At 43.7% G+C, this 22,133-nt stretch overlaps 1 non-coding gene across 1 annotated transcript; it reads right to left on the reverse strand.

The window, feature by feature from the left end:
• Positions 1 to 20,407: 20,407 nt before the first annotated feature.
• Positions 20,408 to 20,481, reverse strand: Trnas-uga (transfer RNA serine (anticodon UGA)). Its single transcript has one exon. It is a non-coding gene; the product is annotated as a tRNA-Ser (tRNA).
• Between the last annotated feature and the right edge of the window lie 1,652 nt (positions 20,482 to 22,133).

The raw sequence follows: 22,133 nt of genomic DNA on the forward strand, positions 1-22,133 counted from the left end.
ACGATCAAGCGCTTAAGACCTAACTTGTCAGAACTGAGGTACAGTACTTTACTTGCATTTGTGAAATCCTCCTCCAACACAGTATAAATAGCTTCGCATGTATTGAGTATAATTTTCCTTCATGCCTTTTTCGAAACTGAGTAGAAGATTGTAGGCCTTTGTAGCTCCTTCCTGTCGCCAAGGATCTTATTCTAACTGTCAGCCGCTTATGTGGAGAAATTGCTCTCTTCACACAAGTATTTTTCCATCTTACACGAGAAGTTATGAGCGTCATAAGACAATTACACCTTCGAAATTTAAAATCCCGGCGAATTGAATGTTGAAAGAGTTATCCAGAAAGATTTCGGGCTTGCAGCCGGTTGTCGTTAGCTTCCATCCACGATATTTCGACTGGACAACTGCCAGCCATCCTCAGATGAACCATTGAAGACTGACGAAGACGCTTTTTTTAAATAGAGGTGGAGCCCCTCCACGCCCACACCGGCATGATGGCCAACACAAAAGGTCTACTGCCATCTCTGCGTACGTCTGGTTAGGATTAACCATTAATACGCGCTCATCTGGAGGTAGATTGGTCGAAATCTGACGAAGGGTAACGGCTCGAAGGGCAGAGGAAAAAAAGTGCCAAGGCAAGAGCCAAGGGAAAAAACCTCTGCGAAAGTTAGGTCGGGTGGTAAGAGCAGTAGCGGCTGTCTTGCTGCCTGCGATAGGTTGTGCAAGGATAGGCTTTGTTAGTGGTGGGTAGCATGCATGTCGATACCTTGACATTGTGCGTTTGAGCTGCTCGGCGGCTGGCGCTGGGTGCTGGTACAGAGTCCTCGTTCAGCGTCAGCAACCTGCAACAGTTAGGTTTGTTATCGATCTTGTGTCCGATAGGTCATATACCGGAGGCACAGTGTGAGGGAATGTTGGCAGATTGTTTGTGCGTCTGTGGGCGAGCTCGTCGGTGTCCCTGCTGTGGCCTGTTGGTCGGCTATAATAGCAGCTGGTAGTTGCCAGTCAGTGTTGCTGATATGCGGGGGCTTGCCGACGTTTGTCGCTGTTTGCGTATGTTAGTTTACCATAGGTGGCTATGCCCTAGCTAGCAGTGTCTTTGGCCGCTTGTGTTTCCACCTGTGGTTGTGATCATAGTTTCCCAGAGTGAAGATGAGAGGATTGTTCGAGTGTCTCGAGTTCCTGTATAGTCGTGTGGCGTGTTTTTTGAATACTTCCTTGAGGGTATCAAGGCAGTATTCATGGTGAAGATCTACGGTGCGTGTGTAGCATGGAGCGTTGCTAGTGATTCGTAGCACCTTGTTCTGTATGATCTGCAGGCGGCGCAGTCGTGTAGGGGCTGCATATCCCCAGACGGGAGCTGCGTACGTCATCAGAGGTCTAATCAGTGTCATGTATATGGACATCGACACCCTCCTATTCAGTGTGCTTTCCCTGTTGAGCATTGGGTAGAGCTGTTTGAGCCTCGCGTGCGCTCGGTTGGCAACGTATTCGATGTGGTCCCCCCATGTAAGTTTCCGGTCCAGCCACACACCAAGGTACCTGACTTTCTCTCGGAAACGTATTGGGCGTGTATGTAGTGTTATTGGTCTACAGTGTTGGTGTTTGCGCAGTAGTTTCGGTCTGCGTGTGAACAGATCTGCTTCGCACTTGTCGACGTTTACTTTAATACGCCATCGCTCCAACCAAGGCTCAGCTGTTCTGAGTGCTGTCTGTATTCGCGAATTGATGTTCGACGGTTTCCAGTCTTGCGCGAGGATGGCTGTGTCATTCGCGTAGACATCTAACGTCGTGTTTTGTGTCACTGGGAAATCATTAATGTACAGGTTAAACAAGATGGGCCCTAGGATGCTCCCTTGGGGTACTCCAGCTTGGATACCATGTTGTGTTGATTGTTTATCCTGCACGTTAGTGTTGAAACATCTGTTCGTGAGATATGAGTGTATGAGACGTACGAGTCCGTCTGGGAAACCAGCTTCGCTAAGTTTGCGTATGAGTCCGTTGTGCCAGAGACGATCGAAAGCCTTTTCGATGTCTAGGAACTCGGCCCCTGTGGCTTTGTTCATGTTGTAGCCCTGTGTTATATGTTCGACTACGTGGAGGAGTAGTTGTGTTGTCGAGTGGTGATTTCTAAAGTCGAATTGCTCCGGTCTTAGGGTGTCGTTGGCGATGCAATGCCTAGTGATACGTTTTAGTATTACCTTCTCAACAATCTTGCTGAGCGAACACAGTAGACTGATGGGTCGGTAATTTTGTGGGAGGGAGTGGTCTTTCCCTGGCTTCCTGAACATTAGGACCTTGGCCGCCTTCCAAAAGTCAGGGAAGTTTTTTGGTGTGTCAGGATGGCATTCGTGAAGTGTGTGAGGTATTCTACAGCTTTATCCGTGAACTCCTGGAGGACACGGTTTTGAATGCCATCAGGCCCACAGGCCCAGGGGCTTTTCTAGCGTTGGTGTGTTTGATAGCCCATGTGATTTCATTTGTGCTAGTACGTCTTATTTCATTGCGCAAGGGCTGGGCTAGAAGTCGTGTAACCTCCTGGTCCGTTTCAAGTGTGAATGCTGGGTCTGAAGGAACCAGATTCGGCATGAAGGACGCTGCAAGTGTTGTGGCCATAAGCTCTGCCTTTTCCGTCGCGGAGTAGGCTGGGCCGTCCCCCCTGGTGAAGTGTCTGGCCAGCTGCCATACGCCAGGACGTGTGGTATCCAGCCCAGCGAGTTTCTGTCCCCATTGCTCGTTTCTGAATGTTTGTATTTTATTCCGTATTATGCCCTGGAGTCTGTTGACGTGCAGTTTATAGAACGGGCGCCTGGTACGCTGCCAGTATCTCCTGAGGCGGTTCCTCATTGAGATAAGGCCCAGGATTTCCTCGGGCAGGGCCGTCGAGTGTTGTCTTGGTGTTGTAAATGGAATGGCGTCAATCATTGCGTCTTGGACGGCAGTTGTGAGAGCCTCCACAGCCTCATCGATTTGCTGTGTGTTGTTAATTTCGTGGGTGTCAGGAATGTGACTATCAAGCGTTTCCTTGAACAGTGTCCAATTCGCACGCTTGTAGTTAAGCATCCTGCGTGGTTCGATGTCCTGCAGTGTCTCTTCCATGTGCAGTATTACAGGCATGTGGTCTGAGTCCAGATCGTTTTCAACCGTAAGGTTGAGTGTGCATGTGATGCCCTTTATGAAGACTATGTCTAACACGTCTGGCCTATGTTGAGCCTGTGTAGGCACGAACGTGGGAACGTCCGGCCCAAGTATAATGTAGTTTCGGCCTAGTGCGTGTTCGTACAGTTTCTTGCCGTTGGAGGTTCGTATTCGTGAGTTCCAATCAGGGTGTTTTGCGTTGAGATCTCCAGCGGCTATTACCCGCGGTGCTATGTTGAATAATGTGCTGATATCGCGTGTTACTATGTTTTTAGGAGGATTGTATATCGATACGAGTGTGGTGTTGGCTCCGTTGAACTTGACGCTGACGGCCGTAGCCTCTAGTCTTTCAAGTGCTGGGAGCTCGATGTTCGTGTGTTCTATGTCTCTGTGTATGATGATTGCCGTGCCGCCTCCCCTCCTGCCATCCGCTCGGTCGGTACGATAGACACAATACCCTGGGATGTTTAGTTGTTTGCGGGGCGTAAGCAGTGTTTCGTTCACAAGAGCGATTCGGATACCCTTTCGCTCCATGAACGCGGCCATTTCGGCTTTTTTGCTTGCGATCCCGTTGGCATTCCAAAACAGGATCTGTGAGACTGTGTTTAAGTCTGCGTTTCGGGGCTGGTGTGGTGTATTATCCTTGTAGTAGTGTAAAAAGCGGTGTGATCGTGGCTTGGAAGCTAGTCCAGTTGAGCGTGCTCGACATGAACTGCATGAAGAGTTGTGAGACACACCCCATAATCTTCGTGACTATTTCGGTGGTCGTGCGTCCAGGGAATAATGTTTCCATTATTCTCTGGAATGTTGTCGTAATGTTGGTCATGTCGGCCTGCGAGTTATTGGTCGTGTTAGCGGCCGCTTGTTCCTGTGTTGGCGTCTGGTGAGGGCTGGCCTGAGTGTCGGCTGTTCGTGCAGCAGTTGTGGGCGCCTGTGTATTCTCTGTGGTGAGTGGGTGTGTCATGTGGGTTGTTGAGTTGGTGTCTGAGTTGTGTTCGTGAGTGTTGGTGTCCTGTTGTCTGTGTACTTGTTGTAGTGTGGTCGTGTTCCTCGTGCTGCGGCTGTTTCTCCTTCTCCTCCTCTGGCGCTGTGGTCGTCCCTGTGTAGGTGCGTTTCCTGTACCCTGTGGTGGGCTGCAGTCCGCGATCTCAGGGGGTAGGGTGGTGTTGTTGCTGGTTTCGTGTGGTGTGCTCGGTGCGGGTGTGGTGTCAGGTGTTGTATTTGTCTGTTGTGTGTCTGTTGCTGGGGGTGTTTGCTGAGCGTGTCCTGAGCTCTGGGGCTCCTCTGACCGTCCTGCGCTGCTGGGGCTGCCAGCGACCACTCCAGCGAAGGATATTCCACTTCTTACTGGGCGCGGGGGCGGTTTTGGAACTGTGATGGCGGTGGGTTTGGCATGTTTCGCTATTTTGCGCCTCAGAGCTGCTTTGTAAGCAATGCACCCTCTGTAGTTTGCCGGATGGGCAGCACCACAGTTGGCGCACTTGAGAGGTGCTGTATGGGGCAGTTTGCAGCGTTGGGTCGTGTGACCGCCAGCGCAAATGTGGCAGCGGGGTGCGAGACCGCATCTGATACCCGTGTGCGCAAAAGTGCTGGCAGTTGTGGCATTGTTGGGGGGTGTGCGGCATGTTGTAAATCTCTACATTGACGACCATGTGAAGAAATAGCTTTAACTTCAACAGGTCGCGGGACTTGGCTGTGTCGGCCAATTCCGCCATGTAGTTATGAGACGGTCTTGCTGTGCCAAACTCTGACATTCGGTTTACCCGAATGCACTCCCACCCGAGAGCAGAGAGTTCTTCGTGTACTGTGTCGGTCGGGGTTCGTGAGTCTATCCCCTTTATCACGTACTGCTGTGTTTTTTCCAGGACAGTCCTGTACGTGAAGTGCTCTACCTTCCTTTCTTTAAGAAAGTCCAGTAGATTTGAGTAATCTGACTTGTTCACCACGTACAGTGCGGCGTGTTCCCCAGTGAGCTTAGAGTAGTATGTTGTGGGGTTGTGTTTATTGTTAAATTCCTTGTTTAGGAGACTTAGGTCTCCGTAGTTGTGTATGATGACTGGTGGGAAGCCAGTCGCGGTAATGTTTGTGTTCTGCGTAGCTGCTTGTATATTTGTGGTTGCTGCAGTTGCAGGGTTGTTTGTGTTGGTCCCTGTGTTGCCTTTGTTGTTGGTTCGCGATGTAGGTGGTGTTGACAACAGCACTTGGCCGTTGCCTCGTGAGTTTGTGGGCTCACTTGTTTGTGTATTTGGCGGCTGTTTGCGTCTTGGGCCGACCGTCTGCCACAGCCCGTCTTCGTCTGTGTTGGTTGTGTCCTCCGTCGGCTCTGGCTCCGGTTCCGTCGGTGCCTGGGCCGCCAGAGGTGAAATAGGGGGCACGTCCTTCGGTTTATCAGCTGGTGCCTGTGTGTGTGGTGTGGGTGTTTCTGTCTGTGTGTGTTCACTGCCCATCAGCTCTGCGATCAGCTCCTGCTGTTCTGCGATCTGTTTGTCCTTCAAGGCAACCTGCTCTTGGAAGGTGGACAGTGGGACGGAAATGATGGCGGGAGTAGCTGGCATTTCCGCCTCTTGTGCTGCAGCTTTGCTGCGGGTAAGTGGTGGGGAAGCATAGGAAAGATCGGACATCTTTGCTGTTTCGGGAGTTTTTATTTGGATAGGGAAGGATGCACGACAATTTTGCTCTTTTCACGAAACGACAATATTTGCTTTTTCGGCGAAAGTGCTGTGTATCGTGTCCCTACAGAAGAGGGGTGTCCCTACGACCTATCTGCGTGGAGTGCAATGCGCGGCGCAAGAGAGCGTGGGTTGAAGAGAGCGGCCTAAAGTGCGCAGGGTTATCCGACGTGAACGGGCCCCTGACACTGAGATTACCCTACCAAAGAACGGGAGAGTCCCGCTGGGGAGGTTTGCAACCGAAGTTTCAGGAAGTGGAGCTGAAACTCTTGCTACTTAGCGCCCAGAAGCGTTAAGCGGCTTGTGCTAGTTTGTGCCGCTCAGTAGAGCGTCACCGGCAGCTACGCTAGTTGCAGCTTATTTGAGACCGCTCTGAGGAGCTATCAACGGGCAGCTACGCCAGGTGCAGAGAGCAGCGTTCTGCTCAGGTCGGCTGCTCAAGACGCCCTCCATTCCGCAATATATAGCGTGCAGCGAGTATTCCACGCGTGCGTCAAAATCATATTATTAACAGACGAACCGCACCATCCGCCAGCAGCGCCCTCGCTAGTGGATCTGCAGAACTCAGCTGTCTTCGGCATTGTCAATTGCTGCGGCCATCTGAGTACTCTGACGTCTTCGTCTGAAGCAGATCTTAGAGATGACGGGGTTCCACGCTTTATCTAGCTGGTAGCCATTGTCACGGTTCATAAGATTGTGTGTTATGCGACTCTCCAATGATTCTTTTTATGACGGAATCCCAAAAGGATGTTGCTGTGGCCAAAATTGTTGTCTTGTCCTACTCCATTGAGTGTCCAGTGGAAATTCAATGCTCAGCAATTGCAGACTTGCTAGGTTGCAAAAGGCGAGTACAGCGCTGATGTTCAGTGCAACGTTCTCCTACTGTTCGCAATGTTTGTCCTATATATGACATGCCACACTGACAAGGTATTTTATAAATTCCCGCCTTCCGCAATACCAGATCGTCTTTCACTGATCCCAGCAGGTTGGAAATGTTCGATGGTGGATGGAAAATCACTTTCACTTCGAAACTGGGGAGGATTCTTGCAATTTTGAAGGAAATGTTGCCAACAAAGGGAAGAAAAGCTAAAGATTTAGTAGGTGTGCTCTCTTCTTTCTCCGCTCCCTGTTTCTTCGGCTTAACTGCAAGTGCCTTGCTAATTTGCTGGGTAGAATATCCATTCTCTTTGAAAACCCTCTTCAGGTGGGCAAGCTCTTCAGGCAAACTATCTGTATCTGACACTACATGAGCTCTGTGTACAAGTGTTTTAAGTACACTCATTGTTTGCAATTGGTAATGGCAGCTGGACGAATTTAAATACAAGTTAGTATGTGTGGGCCTTCGATAAACTGAATGCCCCAGAGAGCCATCAATCTTCCATCTAACTAGCACATCCAAGAAAGGGAGGCAACCATTTTTCTCTAATGCCATGGTAAACCAAATGTTCTCATGATGGAGTTGAGGTGATCTAAAAACTCCATTAATTTGTCTTCTCCATGAGGCCACACTATGAAAGTGTCATCCACATACCTCCAAAAAACAGTTGGTTTGAGAGCTGCCGATTCAAGTGCTCTCTCCTCAAAATCCTCCATAAAAAGGGTTGGTTTGGGTTGGGCTGAGTTGTTTGGGGGAAGAGACCAAACAGTGAGGTCATCGGTCTCATCGGATCAGGGAAGGAAGTCGGCCATGCCCTTTCAAAGGAACTATCCCGGCATTTGCCTGGAGCGATTTAGGGAAATCACGGAAAACCTAAATCAGGATGGCTCGACGTGGGATTGAACCGCCGTCCTCCTGAATGAATAAAAAGGTTGCCCACCAAGGGAGACAAGGGGCTACCCATGGCAACGCCGTCAATCTGTTCAAAATATTCTTGGTTGAACATAAAATATGTTGAAGAGAGAGTGTGGCGAAACAAAGCAGTGATTCCCACCTGAAACTTATTGCCAATCAGTGCCAAGGAGTGTGCAAGGGGTACCTTTCTAAAAAGAGACACCACGTCAAAACTAACTAAAAGATCAGAAGTACTTAGGCGGAAAGCCCCCAGTCTGTTGATAAAATTGGTCGAGTTTCGTATGTGATGTGAACATTTGAGCATAAATGGCCTCAGCAAGGATGCAAGATGTTTGGCTAAATCGTAAGTGGGGACCCCAATTTTGCTGACTATTGACCATAAGGGTAGTCCATCTTTATATACCTTTGGAAAGCCATACAGTCTTGGAGGTATGCTGCCATGAGGTCTTAAGCACTTGATTGTCTTTGGAGGCAACGAGGAAGAATTCAGGAGTGTAGATGTCTTCCATTGCACACGTCCTGTAGGATAGTTATCAATCTTCCTGTAGGCAGAATCACTTAGCAGACCATACAACTTATCCACATACAAACTGTGAGGTAACAGTACATTTAAATTGCCTTTATCGGCCTTCAGTATCACAACATCCGGATCTTCTCGGAGATTTCACAGTGCAGCCCTTTCTGCAGAGGTTATGTTACTGTGTAGAGGAGGAGCTTTAAGAAGAGCACGGCAAGTTTCCCTCCTTACTTCTTCTGCAGTTTCCATAGGAAGGTGTCATACTGCTTCTTCAACACCACTCACAAAACTTATCAGAGGTGGTGCTCTAGGTGTAGGTGCAAAATTCAAACCCTTACTTAATACCAACAGCGTTGCATTGTCCAAATTCTTGTCTGTGAAGTTAACGATGGAACATCGTGCAGTAATCCCCTTTGGCGATGACTGTTTTGGCACAAGATGATCAAATTTTGACATCTGCCGAGAACTTGCATCCTTGTGTACCCACGCAAATTTGGGGGAAGTCACTCATCAACCCAGTCCCATAATACAGTAGACAGATGTGCTGCAATCTTCAGATGCAAGTGGAACAATTCTTCTGAAATGGCAGCCAATCTTTGTCTTGTGTGGCAAATCCTCTCTTTAACAACAGCGTGACTGGCCTTTTCCGTTATCTTCCGTGCGGTGGCAGTCTTAATAAAATGTGTCACCCTGGCAAATTTTGGCATTATGCCATGGTCCCAACATCTCAATAAAAAGGTCAAAGAACACAAAAGCTTAGCTCTCTTACCACATAGTTTGTCAAAACTTCTTACATGTGAGACCATCCCCTCCCCGTAAAGGTGTCTGTTGTGAAATGTAAAATTTTCCTGGCGAACTATATATTCAAAAAGATTTTGGGCTTGCAGCTGGTCGTTGTTAGCTTCCATCCACAATATTTGGACTGGACAGCCGTCCTCAGATGAGCCATCGAAGACTGACGAAGACACCCTCTGTTCTGCAATATATGGTGTGCAGCAAGTATTCCGGGCATGCGTCAAAATCATATTGACAGATGAACCACACCACCCACCAGCAGTGCCCTCATGGTGGAACTGCAGAACTCAACTGTCTTCGGCATTGTCAATTGCCGCGGCTATTGGAGTACTCTGATGTCTTCATCTGGAGCAGATCTTAGAGATGACAGGGTTCCACGCATTATCTAGCTGGTAGCCATTGTCACGATTCATAAGATTGTGTGTCATGTGAATTTCCACTGATTATTTTATGATGTAGTCCCAAATGGATGTTGCCCTGTGGCCAAAATTGTTGTCTTGTCATACTTCATCGAGTGTCAGGGGTAATTCAATGCTCAGCAATTGCAGACTTGCTAGGTTGCAAAAGGCGAGTACAGCGTTGATGTTCAGTGCAACATTCTTTCACTGTTCGCAATGCTTGTCCAAATATATGACATGCCACGCTGACAAGGTATTTTATAAATTCCCGCCTTCCGCAGTACCAGATTGTCTTTCACTGATCCCAGCAGGTCGGAAATCTTCAATGGTGGGCGGAAAATCACTTTCACTTTGAAACCATGGAAGATTCTTGCAATTTTGAAGGAAATGTTGCCAGTGTGCCCAGTGTGCATGCATCTCCAATGTGGTCCCCAGAAAACGCATGTAACAATCAGAAAGGAATTAGAGAAACACTGTGCATAAAATTAGTACTGTACCAGGCCTGCCAATCTGCCACAAAATGTGGAGACTGGCAACAGGCAGACTATGTGCAGCTAAAACTGTTATTGATCCATCCAGCACAGCTGACACAGGGACTGCTCAGACTGATGTCAACACTCACGTCACTCCAGAGCGTGAAAGAGCTTCAAACATTGAGAATACTGACAATGCATTCATTGTGAGACTTAATATGCAACAATTCTAGTTAAATGACATAAATGTGAAACTGGTAGATGACTTTGTCACATTTGAAGACAATGAGGAATGTCACCTTAATAATTGTTTTACTTCCAGACAGCTTACTTGCAGCTACAAACTATGTAACAGCATGGCGAAAACATTGTAGCAGTCAGCAACCAGTTTACTAACGATCACAGCTCCTAGGAAATAACTGCTGCCAGCAATCCTGCAGGTGGAGATGGATAATACCACACCTCCTGTCTGGTGACCTCCACAGCTGAGCACTCTGCCACTGCAACTTAATAATCTCAATGCCGACCAGCATTCCTGCTATAGTTGTCCCTGATAACACTCCCCCTCCCTCAATATAGCCATTATCACCTGTACTAAGAAGGGGAGAGGGACACAAGCCAGCTATGAGTAGTTATCATTTGAGAGTTCTAGAGCAGGCAATAAAAGCTAATGAAACCATCAGCTCGATTATCATACCCCCTTTTTTTCCCTAACATAAGAACCACAATTTTTCACATCAAAAAATTCCCATCCTAACACAGCAATAACAATGTGATTAATACTAAGAGATTCCAAACAGTAAAAATTAAAACTTCCTGGCAGATTAAAACTGCGTGCTGGACCAAGACTCGAACTCGGGACCTTTGCGTTTCATGGGCAAGTGCTCTACCAACTGAGCTACCCAAGCACGAATCACTCCCCGTCATCACAGCTTTACTTCCACCAGTACCTTGTCTCCTACCTTCCAAACAAATTAGATAAACCTATTTATATTGGAATGAGTATTTTAGATATTTCTAAAATTTCATTCTATTATTTTCATGTTCGGTGGCAGGAGGAACAAGACATTTGGTCAGGTGAATACAGGGTTATAAATACAACATCAAATAGGGGTAATGCAGGAGTAGGTTTAGTAATGAATAAAAAAATAGGAGTGTGGGTAAGCTACTACAAACAGCATAGTGAACGCATTATTGTGGCCAAGATAGACACGAAGCCCATGCTTACTACAGTAGGACAACTTTATATGCCAACTAGCTCTGCAGATGATGAAGAAATTGATGAAATGTATGATGAGATAAAAGAAATTATTCAGGTAGTGAAGGGAGACGAAAATTTAATAGTGATGGGTGACTGGAATTCGAGTGTAGGAAAAGGGAGAGAAGGAAACGTAGTAGGTGAATACGGATTGGGGGTAAGAAATGAAAGAGGAAGCTGTCTGGTAGAATTTTGCACAGAGCATAACTTGATCATAGCTAACACATGGTTCAAAAATCATGAAAGAAGGTTGTATACATGGAAGAATCCTGGAGATACTAAAATGTATCAGATAGATTATATAATGGTAAGACAGAGATTTAGGAACCAGGTTTTAAATTGTAGGACATTTCCAGGGGCAGATGTGGACTCTGACCACAATCTATTGGTTATAAACTGTAGATTAAAACTGAAGATACTGCAAAAAGGTGGGAATTTAAGGCGATGGGACCTGGGTAAACTGACTAAACCAGAGGTTGTACAGAGTTTCAGGGAGAACATTAGGGAATGATTGACAGGAATGGGGGAAAGAAATACAGTAGAAGAAGAATGGGTAGCTTTGAGGGATGAAATAGTGAAGGCAGCAGAGGATCAAGTAGGTAAGAACATGAGGGTTAGTAGAAAACCTTGGGTAACAGAAGAAATATTGAATGTAATTGATGAAAGGAGAAAATATAAAAATGCAGTAAATGAAGCAGGCAAAAAGGAATACAAACGTCTCAAAAATGAGATTGACAGGAAGTGGAAAATGGGTAAGCAGGGATGGCTAGAGGACAAATGTAAGGATGTAGAGGCTTATCTCACTAGGGGCGAGATAGATACTGCCTACAGGAAAATTAAAGAGACCTTTGGAGAAAAGAGAGCCACTTGTATGAATATCAAGAGCTCAGATGGAAACCCAGTTCTAAGCAAAGAAGGGAAAGCAGAAAGGTGGAAGAAGTATATAAAGGGTCTATACAAGGGTGATGTACTTGTGGACAATATTATGGAAATGGAAGAGGATGTAGATGCAGATGAAATGGGAGATACGATACTGCATGAAGAGTTTGACAGAGCACTGAAAGACCTGAGTCGAAACAAGGCCCCCGGAGTAGACAACATTCCATTGGAACTACTGACGGCCTTGGGAGAGCCAGTCCTGACAAAACTCTACCATCTGGTGAGCAAGATGTTTGAGACAGGCAAAATACCCTCAGACTTCAAGAAGAATATAATAATTCCAATCCCAAAGAAAGCAGGTGTTGACAGATGTGAAAATTACCGAACTATCAGTTTAATAAGTCACAGCTGCAAAATACTAATACGAATTCTTGACAGATGAATGGAAAAACTGGTAGAAGCTGACCTCGGGGAAGATCAGTTTGGATTCCATAGAAATGTTGGAACATGTGAGGCAATACTGACCTTACGACTTATCTTTGAAGAAAGATTAAGGAAAGGCAAACCTACATTTCTAGCATTTGTAGACTTAGAGGAAGCTTTTGACAATGTTGACTGGAATACTCTCTTTCGAATTCAATAGGTGGCAGGGGTAAAATACAGGGAGCGAAAGGCTATTTACAATTTGTACAGAAACCAGATGGCAGTTATATGGGGTTGAGGGGCACAAAAGGGAAGCAGGGGTTGGGAAGGGAATGAGACAGGGTTGTAGCCTCTCCCCGATGTTATTCAATCTGTATATTGAGCAAGCAGTAAAGGAAACAATAGAAAAATTCGGAGTAGGTATTAAAATCCATGGAGAAGAAATAAAAACTTTGAGGTTCGCCGATGACATTGTAATTCTGTCAGAGACAGCAAAGGACTTGGAAGAGCAGTTGAATGGAATGGACAATGTCTTGAAAGGCTGAAATAAGATGAACACCAACAAAAGCAAAACGAGGATAATGGAATGTAGTCAAATTAAATCGGGTGATGCTGAGGGAATTAGATTAGTAAATGAGACACTTAAAGTAATAAACGAGTTTTGCTATTTGAGGAGCAAAACAACTGATGATGGTCGAAGTAGAGAGGACATAAAATGTAGACTGGCAATGGCAAGGAAAGCGTTTCTGAAGAAGAAATTTGTTAACATCCAGCATAGATTTAAGTGTCAGGAAGTCATTTCTGAAAGTATTTTTATGGAGTGTAGCCATGTATGGAAATGAAACATGGACGATAAATAGTTTGGACCAGAAGAGAATAGAAGCTTTCAAAATATGGTGCTACAGAAGAATGCTGAAGATTAGATGGGTAGTTCACATAACTAATGAGGAGGTATTGAATAGAATTGGGGAGAAGAGGAGTTTGTGGCACCACTTGAAAAGAAGAAGGGACTGGTTGGTAGGACATGTTCTGAGGCATCAGGGGATCACAAATTTGGCATTGGAGGGCGGTGTGGAGGGTAAAAATCATAGAGGGAGACCAAGAGATGAATACACTAAGCAGATTCAGAAGGATGTAGGTTGCAGTAAGTACTGGGGGATGAAGAAGCTTGCACAGGATAGAGTAGCATGGAGAGCTGCATCAAACCAGTCTCAGGACTGAAGACCACAACAACAACATTTTCATTATAATGTTATGGAAACAAAAAATGGAGAAAATATCGATTTATGTTATATGGATACAGATTATTTTATATATGGTAGAAGAACTGGAGATTTTTGTACCAATATAAAACCAATGATAAGCGAATTTGATGGAAGTGATTATTAAAAACATAATATTTATGGATTACCACTAGTAAACAAAAAATGTTTAGGAAAAATCAAAGATGAAAATGTGGAAAAAAATATGTTAGAACATGTTTGTTTAAAATCCATCATGAATGCTGGAATGAAGTAGAGTATAAAGGTTGTGAAGGGGCTAAGGAATCCAAACAATCTAAAGGAGTTAAAAAAACTGTAGTAAAAAGTGAAATTACTTTCAATGATTAAAAAAATGTTTAGACAATAAAATAAAACAATATAGGAAAATGGATTTAATTAGACCTTATAAACATGAATTTCATACTGTTGAATGCAGTAAACCCATTAAAGCACCAGTGATGATAAAAGATGCATATTAGAAAACAGAATAGACACTTTACCACACAGACATTATAAAATAAAAGAATTACACGTAAACAAATAAAAATTAATTCTGATTAAAAAAAATTGATTCTGATCAGATTTTAGTATTTTTCCCTGAAAATCTAATTTCTGATGATTTTTAAATTAATTCCATATACAAATTTTCCACAAAAACATTCAACTTTTTCACAATATTTTTATTCACATGTTTTAATAAAAAGCTTTGCTACACTCTTTACAGTACTTATTGTTACAACAATTTAAACATTTCCTTTCTTCATTTTGGAGGCCTATAATTACGTTAATGAATATGAACAATCTTCTACCTCTTTTTTACAATCTTTCAAATACATGTTTATTGACTCCAGTTTTTAGGCAGATCTTTTATAGGTCTGAAATTATTTTTTGTATTGGCTTCATTTTTTATGCAATCCATGCAAACTGTTTTTGAGGGTATTCCTTTTTGTTATTTTTATTTCTTTATTAATTTGTTTTTCTTGTTTGTACAAGGGACAAATCAGTTTAATTGCACTTTCTGCTTTTTATAAATATATTTAGCAAATAAAAAAATGAAAAAATAAAAATTTACATTAAAAATTTTGTTTAGACCTTGTTAACAACATGCTTAAATATAATAACAAAGTTTTAATAATTATTGATGACAGAAAAGCTGACTTTTAATTGGAACAGAGAGAGTGACAACTCTGTTCACTATCCAGTATGTACACTAATAAACAAAGCAGAGGAAAGATGACAATGAAGTAAAGGAGGTGGAAGGGAACAGCACGGCTCAACAGCAGTGCAGTCTTGCAAACCTGTCCAGTGCTCTCCAGTATGGCAAACTGCCTGCACAATGCTCCATCCATTATGAGCTGAACATCAGTGCTTACAATGTGCTATGTATTCCTTTATGTGTATGTTAAATGGTTGGATTCTCTATTTGCCTACAGATGCATAAATTAGGAAGGTTTATGCAGTAGTCTTGTTTCTGGAACATCGCTGGCATGATCCAGTTGTGATGGAACAATCCCAATAATCTGCGGCACAATAAATCCGCAGCGACCTTGCCATCTTGTTGCAGTTTGCTCTGATACATGCATTCAAATCACAAATCCATATCAGTATGACTGGCAGGCACAGCAAAACCTACTGTCCTGTGAGATTTGGCACAAGAACTACATTGGTTAAAATTTAGCATAGTGTTTAGCAAAGAAACTTAAGACTTGCACTGCTTTAGAAAGTGTAGATTTATTCAAGTTAGAATACCCAACATACCTAACATGTAATAAAGATCTACAGCCAGCGCGCTTACAGCAACAGATGCTTGAGCGATGGAGTTGATGACCAGTGGCAAAAGATACGTTGATTTATATGAGGGTTTAAGTTAGATTAATGGAGTAGGCACACATACTAACAACCCCTATAATATTATTGGCTGGCCACAGAAGATTTATTCTTGAATTATTTCTTATTTGCACAGTAGATCATATCAGGCAAACAATTAGGAGATGGCAAAGTACTGACTGGAAAGTAAATTACGTATCCTCACCACCTTTTATGTTTGCTTAAGCCACTGATGTGCTTTGCTACAGTCATCAATCAACATAAATCTGCTAACCTCAGAAGCCTTCAGCCAAATAGAACATTTGCTTTAGCATGTGCTCACTGATCATTGAGATCCTACAATATATCCCAAAGCAGCAGCAACAATTCGACTGCTGCATATGAGTGAGCTGTGTACATGTTAGTTGTATCAGTGATGCTCCCTGTGTAGTGATTTGAGAATTTCTGTGTTTATTCTAGAACCACTCAGCCTTCTACCGTCCCGAACACATGATATTCTAGATATGATTGTGGGATGGTAGAATCCTACCTACTGCATGTCGCACATGTTTGTGTGTGCAGATTTAAAATGAGTTGCGGGAAGAAGGTAGACGCGGCGGTCGAACGGCACCGACAAGTACCTGTCGGGCAATCCATAGAGGTTTTAATGGATATGTAAGGAAGAACCATGAAGAACCATGAAGCTTTTATACCACTCTGTGCTTATTGTGTCATTGACTATTGTTATGTGAAACAAGAACAGTTGAAAAATAACTCATAGAGACTCTTGATTTTCTGATTCATTTTAAGAAAGTCATGATAGTCAAGCCATCTTTCTTTTTACTGTAACTCATTTTGTTTCTAATGTTCGACAGTACGAGGTACTTGCAGGAAGTTGCATATGTATGTTGGAAGTGTGAATTAGGTTGTGCATGAAAGCCAAATACATCTTTAACTGGCGAAAAGGAAAGTTTGTATGTCTACTCATTTTTTAAGTAGAAAGAGGCTTAAAACTTCCTATACCTATCTCTATTCAATGGAGAAGAAGTTAAGAGACTTTCCAGCAGCCGACTATCCCATAAAGAAGAGGGGCTGCAAAATTCCAAGTAAGTCACTTCGTAAAGAAGTGGAATGTGGCTTGGGGAAATACATCAGGATAACCCGCATCCACACTCACACTTTAAATTGTCAGAGTGTTAGACCTGTTGCTACACAATCCATGTAATGATAGATGTCTATTTTGCAGTAGTTGCTTTTTTATGACAGGATGACATTGTGATGGCAGCTTGCGTCTACAGTCAATGGCTAAGGAAAATGGTACATTTTGTAGGTAGAAGATAGAAAATGGTACATTTTTTAGGTAGAAGATAGAATATGAGTGGTAGGAGGACTTGTAGAACTCATGTACCTCTCCCTGTTAACTCTTAACTTTTTTTTTTCTCCAGTCAGGTTTTGTGCCCCATCTGTTCCTGCACCCTTAGCAGGACTTTTCTCTCCTTGTCCTAATGAGGGCCAGGCCACCACCATGAAGCTGTCCACAGCTGCTGTATGAATTCTGCTAAATAAAATATGTTGTTGACACCACTACTCTTATTTTCCCATGACAGCTGACGCACTGGTTCTTTGCATCCACCACTCAGTCAACCATTCTGATATCGTTTCCTGACATTTTACAGTGTCAATAACGTTCAGACCATTCTGCCCAATAATAACTGGTGTCAGAACTGAGCAGTGACATTTGGAGTCAACTTACAGCATCTTCAGTGTTGTGTGGTGAGTGGAAACAAACTCTTTTTCCTCTGGCTGTTCTCCCTTCAAGTACTTTGCAAATTGAATAGTGCCAAGAATTGTTACATTAGTGCTGACATTAAGTGTCCCTGTGTTTGTTCTATTGTGTCTTGTCCCGGTGTGTTAGATACAGGCTTTACAATGAGTGAATCAAAGGTACCAGGGATTACCACTCAGGAAGCGGTTCAAACATTACTACAGCAAGTAGCTCAAATGAGGACACAAAATGTAGGCCTGAGTAACGGACAAAGCAATAGGGAAACCTGAAGCAGAAGTCAGAGCCCAGAACCATAACAAGGCTGCTGCCAGCCAGCAGGTGCTGGTCAATGAACTACATCATCAGCATCTGTGTCATCAGACCATCAGTGCCAGAAACTGGCCATCAGCCCGATATCACATAATCGACACAGCTTGGCCAACCCATTGCTGGTTATGACACACCTTCTGGGCATAGACATCCTATAGATGCTTCAGCATGACTGAGAAACATTGCTGTTACCATGGAATCAGCAGGGGGAAGCAGTATTTAACTACAGCAGAAGCAGATCGTCATTGTTCGATCAGCATGGCAGTAAGTGACGCCAACTTTGTGTCAACCAGTACCATCACCATAACTGCCACTTCCAGGTCACAAATGAGGGACCTCTGCTGGTATGCCAAGCCTGGGCAGCCAATACTGTGCCTTCTGCTCACCCCTGCTCTTTAGCATTGTTCCACACTTCGACTCCAGGCAATGCCATGGGCGTGCTACTGGGACAACGTGACCTTCTGCAGTAGAGAAGACATTGTGGCCATTCATGACCATAGCATGACTGCACCCTGCAGTCAAAGCTTTTGTCACACACTAGAGATGCCAGTGCAGTCCTCTGTCTACTGGGAAACACATGCATGCCACTCACTGATGTCAATGTCTGCAGCTACAACATCAGAATGTTGCAAGGGAACTCCGAGCCATGTCAGAGAAATATTGCTTTCTGAAGAATGTCTGAACTGTATGAATTAGTCAAGAACTAATAAAGAGTTATTATATCTTCACCAGGATCTGTCTACTGCTGTCCACCCACTCCCCTCCCCACCCCCACCTCCGTCCCCCAAGCTCGCATCCAATTCAACCTTTTCTCTGTTACAATGGTCATTGGTGTCACACAGACGATTGAAGATGGACAACTGGAAGACAGCAGCCAGCACTAAGGTTCCGCAGCAGCATCCTTCCAAAGAGGAAAGGGAAGTGGATAGACAGAAGACAGAGATTTGGAGAATCTGGAAGAGCAGGATATGTAAGTAACATCACAAACTTTTATACTTTTACTTATGGGATTCCCTGCATTCTTTGATTTGCCTTTTGCCTACTTTTTCTGTAATGTCAGCGTTTTGTACCAATGTAGTGTTCAGTAACGGACTGAGAGCTAAACCCTTAACTTCAATAATATGCACCCAATACAGTTTACAAGGGCTCTTTGCCCCATACACTGAGTCACATCCCACAGTGTGTTGAGTTTGCCATAAAAAGAAGCATTACATCAGCCAATGCAGAGAGGGTGCCTGACTCAGGTATAGAAAACTGTAGGTACCGCAGAAAATTTGGTAATTTCATAAGGATAAGCCAGAAGAGGGATAAGGACTTCTTCTGCAAGTAGGAATTGCATTGAGTAAAATAAGTAGTATGAGAAAGGCTGAGAGGAGGAAGATGTGCAGTAGTAATTACAATAGGCATAATGGAGGATTTAAGGTCATAGCTCAGTCAGGCACATTTTCCATATTATGCATTATGGAAAATGTAATACCCAGGGAAAAATAGTTTGCTGGTACTACTTACTTTGGTAAAATGTGGTTAAGCCATGGTACAATGCTGATGCATTAGGACTAGAATAGGGTTGCAGTGATACTGTTCGGTTAGGATTCATTGCCTTCATATCATGCAGCGTTGTCTGGAAACAGCCAAAGCACTGGATACCATTCAGGTGCAAGGTGCATAATTGCCTGGTAAACTGCTCCTGGTCCCTCAAGAAGTAGTAAAACCACCAGCAATAGCTGACCAAGCCAAAGAAACTAAGTAGCAGGAAAATCTAAGAGGAGATACAATTGAATTAAAGGGATTTTATATTGTACAGCACATGTGGAGCTGATATAGCACCGTTTTTGTATAGCACAGGTCAACCTGTCACACTGCCTGTAGCTGGGTCAGTGGTATTGGAGAACTCAGTGAAGCAGAGCCACTGGAAAACTTCTTTTCTCTTGGAGTGAGAGGTATCTGTTTGTGAAGATACTGAGGTTTATTGTGAAATATTGGAGATCTGCTGTGAAAATGAGAAACTGGAATTATGAGTATGATGAAGTATTACTTATGTTTGATGATGTATTGTGAGGAAGAAAGTTTGGATAGATTCACAATTCATAATGGCTTGAAACAGCTGCCAACGTAAGATTACCATGGATCCCATGCTGTTGTAAATAAACATTTTTGAATTGCTAAGGTATAAGCATATGGAGCAAAAGAATAGTACACAAACCACAGAGTTCACACAAGCCAGAACCATTAGGTGATAGGGTAGTGCATGAATCACTGTGTTTGCATAGATCAGTTCTGCTCCATCTAGGTTAAGGTGGAATTTAGCTCACAGTACATACATTCTCCTTGTTAGTTAGTAATGATAAGTTGTAATTTGTTAGCATAACTTTGTAGATAGATTTCATTATTTGTTGGATCATAGTGATAAAGTAACAGTATAGCTTAATGGAAAGAGAACTGTACAGATCATGAAGTGCCTGGTTTTTTAATGTTAGCACTGAATAGCAGGTCATATTGTTTGTCTACATGCAAGATACATCTTAGTGTTACAGTTGAGATTTCTATTCGACTCATTAGAGGAATGTGATGAAAGTAATAGTTGAATGTGGGAGATGTGAATTTAGTATGCAGAAAATAAGTGGGTTAGAATGCTTTCTTGATTCCTATTACCCTCCCTTTAGATGAAATGATGTAGCAGCTAACAGGACTAAAAGTGAACTAATGTAACCAACGTGCAAATGAGAACATATTGATTCAGTGATTGTGAGAAAGTGTTGGTAAATGGTAGTAAAGGCAGACAAATCATGTACGGTACAAGGTGAGACTGGAGTATAGGAACAAATATAAAGTGAAAATTACAATGAAATGAACACCCTTAGCTGCTTACAGGCGTTGACATACATGAACGGGGACAGATGAAATTGTGTGCCCCGACCGGGACTCGAACCCGGGATCTCCTGCTTTCATGGCAGACGCTCTATCCATCTGAGCCACCAAGGACACAGACGATAGCGCGACTGCAGGGATTTATCGCTGGCATGCCTCCCACAAAACCCACATTCTCAACGTATAGTCCCACACTACATTCGTAGTGTCCCCGCCCATTATACTCATTACTCGCGGCGCATTGCCGATTCCCGTAAGAGTTCGGGCACTGTTTGTGCATTCGCACAGAAGAAGAAGATGGTCAAGTGGCTGGTAAGCCTCAACTATATATATATTCATTTCATTGTAATTTCTTTCTATATATATATATATATATATATATATATATATATATATATATATATATATATATATATATATAAAACAAAGATGATGTGACTTACCAAATGAAAGTGCTGGCAGGTCGACAGACACACAAACGAACACAAACATACACACAAAATTCAAGCTTTCGCAACAAACTGTTGCCTCATCAGGAAAGAGGGAAGGAGAGGGAAAGACGAAAGGATGTGGGTTTTAAGGGAGAGGGTAAGGAGTCATTCCAGTCCCGGGAGCGGAAAGACTTACCTTAGGGGGAAAAAAGGACGGGTATACACTCGCGCGCACACACACACACACATATCCATCCACACATATACAGATACAAGCAGACATATTTAAAGACAAAGAGTTTGGGCAGAGATGTCAGTCGAGGCAGAAGTGCAGAGGCAAAGATGTTGTTGAATGACAGGTGAGGTATGAGTGAGTATATATATATATATATATATATATATATATATATATATACTAAGATGGTATCTGCTCTTTCGGACATGTCCGAAAGAACAGACACCATCGGTGACCAAGCAGCTCATTAGAAAGAAATTACAATGAAATGAACACCCTTAGCTGCTTACGGGCATTGACATACGTCAACAGGGACAGATGAAAATGTGTGCCCGACCGGGACTCGAGCCCGGGATCTCCTGCTTACATGGCAGATGCTCTATCCATCTGAGCCACTGAGGACACAGACGATAGCACGACATGTCCAAAAGAACAGATACCATCTTAGTAAATATATATATAGTTGAGGCTTACCGGCCACTTGACTATCTTCTTCTTCTTCTGTGCGAATGCACAAACAGTGCCCGAACCCTTACAGTAATTGGCACCGCGTCGTGAGTAATGAGTATAATGGGCAGGGGCACTACGAATGTAGTGTGGGACAATACATTGAGAATGTGGGTTTCGTGGGAGGTGTGCCAGAGATAAATCCCTGCAGTCGCGCTATCGTCTGTGTCCTCGGTGGCTCATATGGATAGAGTGTCTGCCATGTAAGCAGGAGATCCCGGGTTCGAGTCCCAGTTGGGGCACACATTTTCATCTGTCCCCGTTGACGTATGTCAACGACTGTAAGCAGCTAAGGGCATTCATTTCATTGTAATTTCATTCTAATGAGCTGTTTGGTCACCGATGGTTTCTGTTCTTTCGGACATGTCCGAAAGAACAGATACCATCTTAGTAAATATATATAAAGTGAAAATTATCTAGTGTTTCTATTTCTATAAAATTCATAGGCCAATGCAACATTCCACAGTAGAGAACACGGTGCAGCCGCTCGCGACCTCAACATGGCTACAGCTTGAAGTCTCAGATTACCTTGAATACCAGAGATGCCAGTGCAGTGCTCTGTCTCCTGGGCGGTGCATGCATGCTGCTCAGCA

The sequence above is a fragment of the Schistocerca cancellata genome, chromosome 5 (genome assembly GCF_023864275.1).
Source record: "Schistocerca cancellata isolate TAMUIC-IGC-003103 chromosome 5, iqSchCanc2.1, whole genome shotgun sequence".
Lineage (NCBI taxonomy): Eukaryota > Metazoa > Arthropoda > Insecta > Orthoptera > Acrididae > Schistocerca > Schistocerca cancellata.